A 6,994-nucleotide genomic window follows, 5' to 3' on the forward strand; every position below is an offset into this window, starting at 1 on the left:
TATGAAAGGGTAATTATCTAAGAACTGTCGTGTCCTGCCCCCAGCACCCTTTTTGCCCGACCTGTCCTTTTCCCTGAGTGCCTGTGTGTCGCAGCCTGCTGTCAGGCTGCCTGCTGTGAAGGTCACCCTCCCTGCAGCTATGGATTACACAGGCGAGCACAGTCAGGCAGAATACGATATTGCCCTTGAGGGGAGGTCTGAGGCCTAGACAGAGACGAACCCTGTGGAACTTCTGGACCCCACCGGGACCAGCCAGTTTGATGACGTAGCCAAGTGATGAAAGGTAGAAGGGTAGAAAGGAGCAAAAGAGGCACTGCAACAGGACATGTACACATATAATTATCTTTATATCTATTGGTTTGTCTGTATATCCATCTATCTTTCTATATATCTATTGTGGTGCAGGTGAAAAGATCTTGTGTGATCAGTGTCCGCGGCTGCTGTGTACCATATGCTCACCATCAAAGTCTATGAAAAGAACGAAACCTTCAGACATCAGAGCAGCCTTGATGGGCCAACAACACTCCCAGCAGACACAAGAGGGAATCTAATCCCATAGTCTTCATCAGGTGATATCAAAGAGCCATCAAAAGAGCATTCTTCCCTCTCTTTTCTAGCGGATGACACCTTTTATCCTACAAAATGGTGCAATGAGGGTCACTTTTTCTTTGAGTGGGACAGGAGCCATTTGACAACAGCTCTCTCTGGAGTCCTGCCACTGTTTAGAGGTCAGAAGAGACAAAACAATATAGGCACGCACATACACACAGATACACTTGGCAGATCCCGTTGTCCTTTGCTGGCTCGGTTTTCCCACTGTGACCTTAATATGTTCTGTCTTGAGTATGAGTGCCCACCAAGCAGCGAATGCACCCCGAGGGAAAAGACTGACAGGATGTTTGAGCATTAGGTACATGTGGGTTCGAGCATATGTGAGAGAAAGACAGACAGAGGTCGAATGAGATAGAAAAAAGGAGGGTACGGATTGAGACACAAAGTCTATGTATGTGTGCATGGGGTGTGAGTGTGTGATTCTCAAGTGAGCATGCAGCTATGTTCCCATTTAAGCAGAGGAGACAGGGAGGGGAGAAGCCGAGGCTGAAAGGACTGGTCGCCGGGCCACCAATAAAAGCAAAAGAACACAAGCTGTCTCCCAGCAGGCTAATCCTCTAATGAAGATTTGTGGCGGTGGTTGGCTGGTGATTATTGGCCCAGCACAGAGACAAAAAACATCTTCTGTGGTACTGTAAATACAATCTCTCACATTTACGCAAGCCATCACAGGCACAAATGAGAAAATTTAGGATGGAGGGAGAGGCACTGCTGTTACATTGTATATGGTTACTGCTGCACTCTGACATGCTCTCCTGATGCTACTGTAATAAGCAATCCCATTACAAGCCCAAACATTAACTGACCTTATTCAGATGTGAAGAATTAATTGTGAAGTCACTTCTGTTTACGCTCTTTTTACTGTCTCATTGGACCAATTGCACAGATACCAACGATGCTAATTTCATGGAAATGCTTATTTCCATCCCTCTTCTCTCCCTCTGATTTGTTACATTTCATCAGTGCTCTTTTGAACCACATTACCAGCCACTGTCTGAGTTTCACTGTTAGCTGAGAGCTGTGTTGAAGCAGGAGTTTATACATCCGTGTATCGTACTGACTGCTGCTGCATTAGGAGACACTGACAGTGGGCGGATTAAAGTCAGTCCAGGCTACAATCTCCACATTTGGATTTTCTGATTCCACAAGCATAAAAATCGCTTCACTAAATACATGAAGAACTAACCTTGAAACCAAGAGCCCAAAATACAACATGTGACAGCAACAAGATACAAACATAGCAACAAACAGTTAATGGATGAGCTCAGATACCACATTACCCGTGTGTCCCTTACAGCCTGCTAATCCACACCTCTGGCACCTCACCCTCTCGATCCTCCTCCTCCACTCCCCCCAGGCAGGTGCAGGGAGCTGTGGTGCAGGTCCTGGCAGAGCCCCATCTCCTGTTTCTCTCTCACTCTCTTTCTCTCTCTTAGGGGTAGTGTCGCTTGTTCAGGGAAGAACTTCCTCGGAGACAGGTGTGCATACTAGACGCCTGCAGTAAGCCCTGCGCCATGAGATCCTGACTACCTGCTAGCGAGGTTTCCCCAAACCCTGCCTGCTAGCTGCATAGAGTTGCTGAGTGGGAAAGATGCCACAGAGGGCAGGTCTGAGCTCAAGCTACTGCCACTTTTATATCACCAAGCTTGTCTGCATCCATTCAGTCACGATAAACACCATCACATTGGGACCGATTTAGTTGGCAGGGGGAAGGCGTTAGCGATAGAGATTTAGGCTATTTTGAGCTGTTCATGTAACGTTAAGGATTAAAGCTAGCTCAAGGCTTCTTGGAAGCAAATGCTAGTACTACTCATTCAGTCTGTGTGCCTGCAACCGTGTGGTAGTCAGGTGAGAGCTGTTTGAATGGATGAGGTCACAGAGTGAAGAGATGTCCTTATGGCAATAAGTAGGTTCAGGCTGTAGGGTGACATTCCCAACAGTGTGTCAGATATACTGCTCACGTTTCCCCTTTGCATGAGTCAGATGATACAGAGAGACTACAGCTCAATGCATTGCTGATGGACGGAAGCATCTATTCCACCCCGGTGGCCATCTTTAACCAAAAGATCGTCACTCTGTTTGCTCATTTCCTCTCTGCCTCCCTTCAATGGTCCATTAAGTCTCTCTCCTCCTACACTTCTCGTTCAATCCCGCTCTCCTATTCTTTGGTTGCTTCATCAACTTCCTCCTCTTCCTTTTCCTCTTCCTAGTCCTTCTCCTCCTCCTCCTCCTCCCCCTCCTCCTCCTCCTCCTCTTCCTCCTCCTCTCTAGTCATGCCCCTATGAATTGACCTTGCTGCATCTCAAGGAGAATTGATTTTTCTTTGGTCTTCGTGTGAAACCTATATCTCAACAGCACTCAGAGGAATTTCCTCTTCCTCTCAGAGCTGGATGGGGCTAATTCTCTTTCATGAGGACACTTTTGACTCCATTTTATCTGTCTGCCTTTCTCTCTCTCTCTCTCTCTCTTCCCCCTCCTCTTCTACCCCTCTTCTCTTCTGAGCACACAGAAATAGAGCAGGCATGATTAATGCAACATCTATCGACGCCAAACGTTAGCTTTGCTCAACCTTGTTATGCTCTGCTGCTGTTTGGGAAATTGTGATTCATGCCCCTTCAAACGCTGTTACTGAATTATCATGTTAATTGATCGTTGAAACAGTTTGAATTTTAAAAATTTTATGAACAGGAAAAATAAATCACAAGGGCTGTATATGACATTGATAGAACATGTACCTCTTATTTCAAGAATCTGACGTATAGTATAGTATAGCACTTTGCCATGTCGAGCCCAGCAGCAGCAGATTTTCAATACTAAAATGTTAAAATGTGACTGGAAAAAATGACAGTGTACAATACAGATAAAAGTGGTCAAGCATGGGTGCTTGTGAAGCAGAGCTGATATGTTCAGTCCACCTCCACTCATACAATGTTGGCGTCTGGTTCTATATCTGAGTCAGTATTTTAGTTATATTTTACTATCAGTTATGTCACTGCACTATCCTCTCTAAAATATCTTTCTGTTCAATGACAAGAAAAAAGAAGGTTGTGCACACTGAAGTATAATGCAAGTTTGAATAATAGAGCCAGACTTTTGTTTGACAACTTTTTGTCATGAGGTAATCCAACACCGTGTGGGCATAAGGGTGCACCTCCACGGAAGTACACATGGAAAATATATTTGAACTCATTAGTTCTCAAGATCAAAATGCATAGGAAGCCCTAAAGAACAATGCCACCAAACATTAACAAAACAAAAGGCAAGTGATTCTCAATAAGATATATCAGAATATAACTGCAGAGTGTACGTAATACAAAGGCATAAGTAAAGTAGATAATGGCACCAGAGAGCTGCAATGTGAAAAACCATGTGCCTCAAAGTGACTGTTGAAGCATACAAAACGTTTTCCAGGCTTCATCTCCAGGTGTCTTGTAGTTTTCAGCCGGGCTGCCTTGGTGAATGCACTAACGTGACACCATAATCACAGACAGGTGGATTTCTTTGCTTCACGGAGCAACAGCAGTGCCGGCACTGGTGTGTGTCGCATAAATTGTGAGTTATATATTTGAGTATTTGTGTATGTAAGTGTTGCATCATGTATGCATTCAGTGTGTGGTTATAATAAGTAAAGACCTCATCACTGTAATTCACTAAATTAAACCATGCATGCTCTTGCACCATTATGGCCTTTTACTATTTAGTGAATGGTCTTTGACAGAGGGCACTGCAGTGAGGCCAATGAAGCAGTGGGAGTCAGAGCAGAACAGACACCTCCACCTCCCTCTGCTCTGCAGTGTTACACACACTGATGGGCCACACACACACACACACACACACACACACACACACACACACACACACACACACACGCACACAGAGATGCACTCAAAGACACAATAGGTTGCCTTCCTACCAGTCCAATAACAGGCCTATTCATTAGAGTCTCTTACAGACGGTATTGACAACCTGCTGACATACAGTCACTCCAGCATAAACAAATGGAGCCGTATAGAAGAGCAAAGGAGGGAGGGGAAGAGACCTGTTATAGTGGCTTTTTGATTGAGGAGGCACACACACACACACACACACACACACACACACACACACACACACACACACACACACACACACATAGTAGATTCTTACATTAATCTTGCATCCTAGGTCACTCCTGAAATATGTGTTCTATTCTAATTACAATTATGGGAATACGTCTTCCTCGATGATTTCTGTGCCACATAGAGGAGTTTTTGAAAGATGAACTGGGTGAAGTGCAGTTAACTTTCTCATCATCACACAGCACTATGTCTCAACCATCCCTCAGCTAAAACAATTTAGCTGTGAGTTTGCAGATTGATTTAGCGAGATTCAGCCTTCACAGGTGCTAATCACATATGAAGGTTTATATCTCAGTGTTGCCAACTCATCAAGCAGTAGCCAGGCATAGTTTGTTCAGCATGTTTAACTGCAGAATTCTCAGGTTTCCGCTGCACAAAAGCGTTCCAGTTATATCTTGGATAATCAAACAAAGCCGAACACAAAGTGTGCCATGCATACCAAATATCTGGCTCAATAAGAAGTAATAATTACTGTGTCACTTTGACATAAACAAAGAGAGCAAAGCGGTCATGGAGAAAATGGGGGGAAACTGCTGATGTGTTCAAAGACTCATTCGCCTGTGTAACCAGGTGAGTATGTGCAGGCTGTTCAAGGGAGGGGGCTGAAGAGCTTAATGAATGGAATGAGCAATAGCTATGCAGACAGGTCAACATAAGACAGATTTTTTGAAGACAGATGAGGCCGTTGTGGGCACACAAACACAAAGACAAAGAGACGGATAGACTGCATGGTCCTGCTCTCTCGAGGTCAGCTCAGACTCAAACAGACAGAACAGGTGAGACGAACAACATCCAAACATGAGATGATCCTGACTGAGGCTCCCCTAAAAAAAACTTTGAGATGAAGCTAACAAATTGGAATGTCCCAGGAAAGCTTGTCACATTGCCATCATGCAGCATGTTGAGTTACAGTGACGGGAAAGACACTTCTTATCTAAGAGCAGATTCCAAAGCAGGAGCTCCCTCCAGGCATCACTGTGCTTTGAAAGCGTAGGAGGATTTCTTTGACAACATGGTGGCTGATCACAATGACGACGCAGTCAATCGAGAGGCACTATGTCAACGGGACTATCATGTTCTCTATTAGCTAAGCCATTGTTCTCCGGCTGCTTAGCTCTGTTCTCTGCCAAGATAACACACACACATGGTAATACACAAACAGCATCAGCAGCAGTCCTATACCATACTTGGTGCAGAGCCCATGTCAGGCAGAGAGCTAAGCTGGCTGCCCGCGGCTCACTGTACAGCACAACCACACATCCATTGCCATTATCAGCAGCAGGGCTGTCATCGCTATCACAGCGGCCAAAGACCTGTGCCAGGGGCCCGGATTGCCTACGAAGCTAGTTACCATGGACTTGTGAATACAACGTCAAGGACAGAGCCACACTGGGAACGGTTGTTTGCTCAAGGTCATACAAAACAAAGGATAGAAAAAGACTAATAGCCACACAGACACAGCTGTGGTTTACACAGGCGTAATCACACCATACATATATATATATATATATATATATATATATATATATATATATATATATGTATATATATGTATATATATATATATATATATATATATATATATATATATCTCGTATATTGTATTATCTATTTGGTTTTAATGATATATATATATTGCCATTTGTCAGAGATATGTTATCACAACCTTGCAGATTTATGTCAGTGAGCAGAATCAGGAAATGTGCTGATTGGAGGATCAGATCAGCTAGCGTCAAAATTGTAAAGGTCATTCCAATGACATTACCCTTTTCAGTGGAGGAAAGCCAGAAATGTCAAATCGCTCAGCAGCCACATCATAACGCAAATGGGGCCGAATGTTAAGCACTGGAAAATCTCAATGATCAGACAGAAATAATGGAAGATACCTATCTGAGTGACAAGTTAATGAGGAGAGGTCCAGGAAAGCTTTTTTAGGCAGTCATGAAAGGGGAGGATTTTATGGATCATGATGTAATGAAAAACACACTGATTTTGTATATCTGAGCTACAGTACTGTATTATTGTTTGTACACCATTTAGTCTACTGTGAACACAATATATATATATATATATATATATATATATATATATATATATATATATATATATATATATATATATATATATATATATAAATATATATGCAGTCAACAATGCTTCTGCAAAGACAGAATTCATGATTCATGCTACTGCCTCCAGAAGTACACATAAGTCACATTCCATGTTTTATTACTCATACCACAACTGTAGTGCTAAACAGTTAA

The sequence above is a fragment of the Taurulus bubalis genome (assembly GCF_910589615.1).
Source record: "Taurulus bubalis genome assembly, chromosome: 11".
Taxonomy (NCBI): domain Eukaryota; kingdom Metazoa; phylum Chordata; class Actinopteri; order Perciformes; family Cottidae; genus Taurulus; species Taurulus bubalis.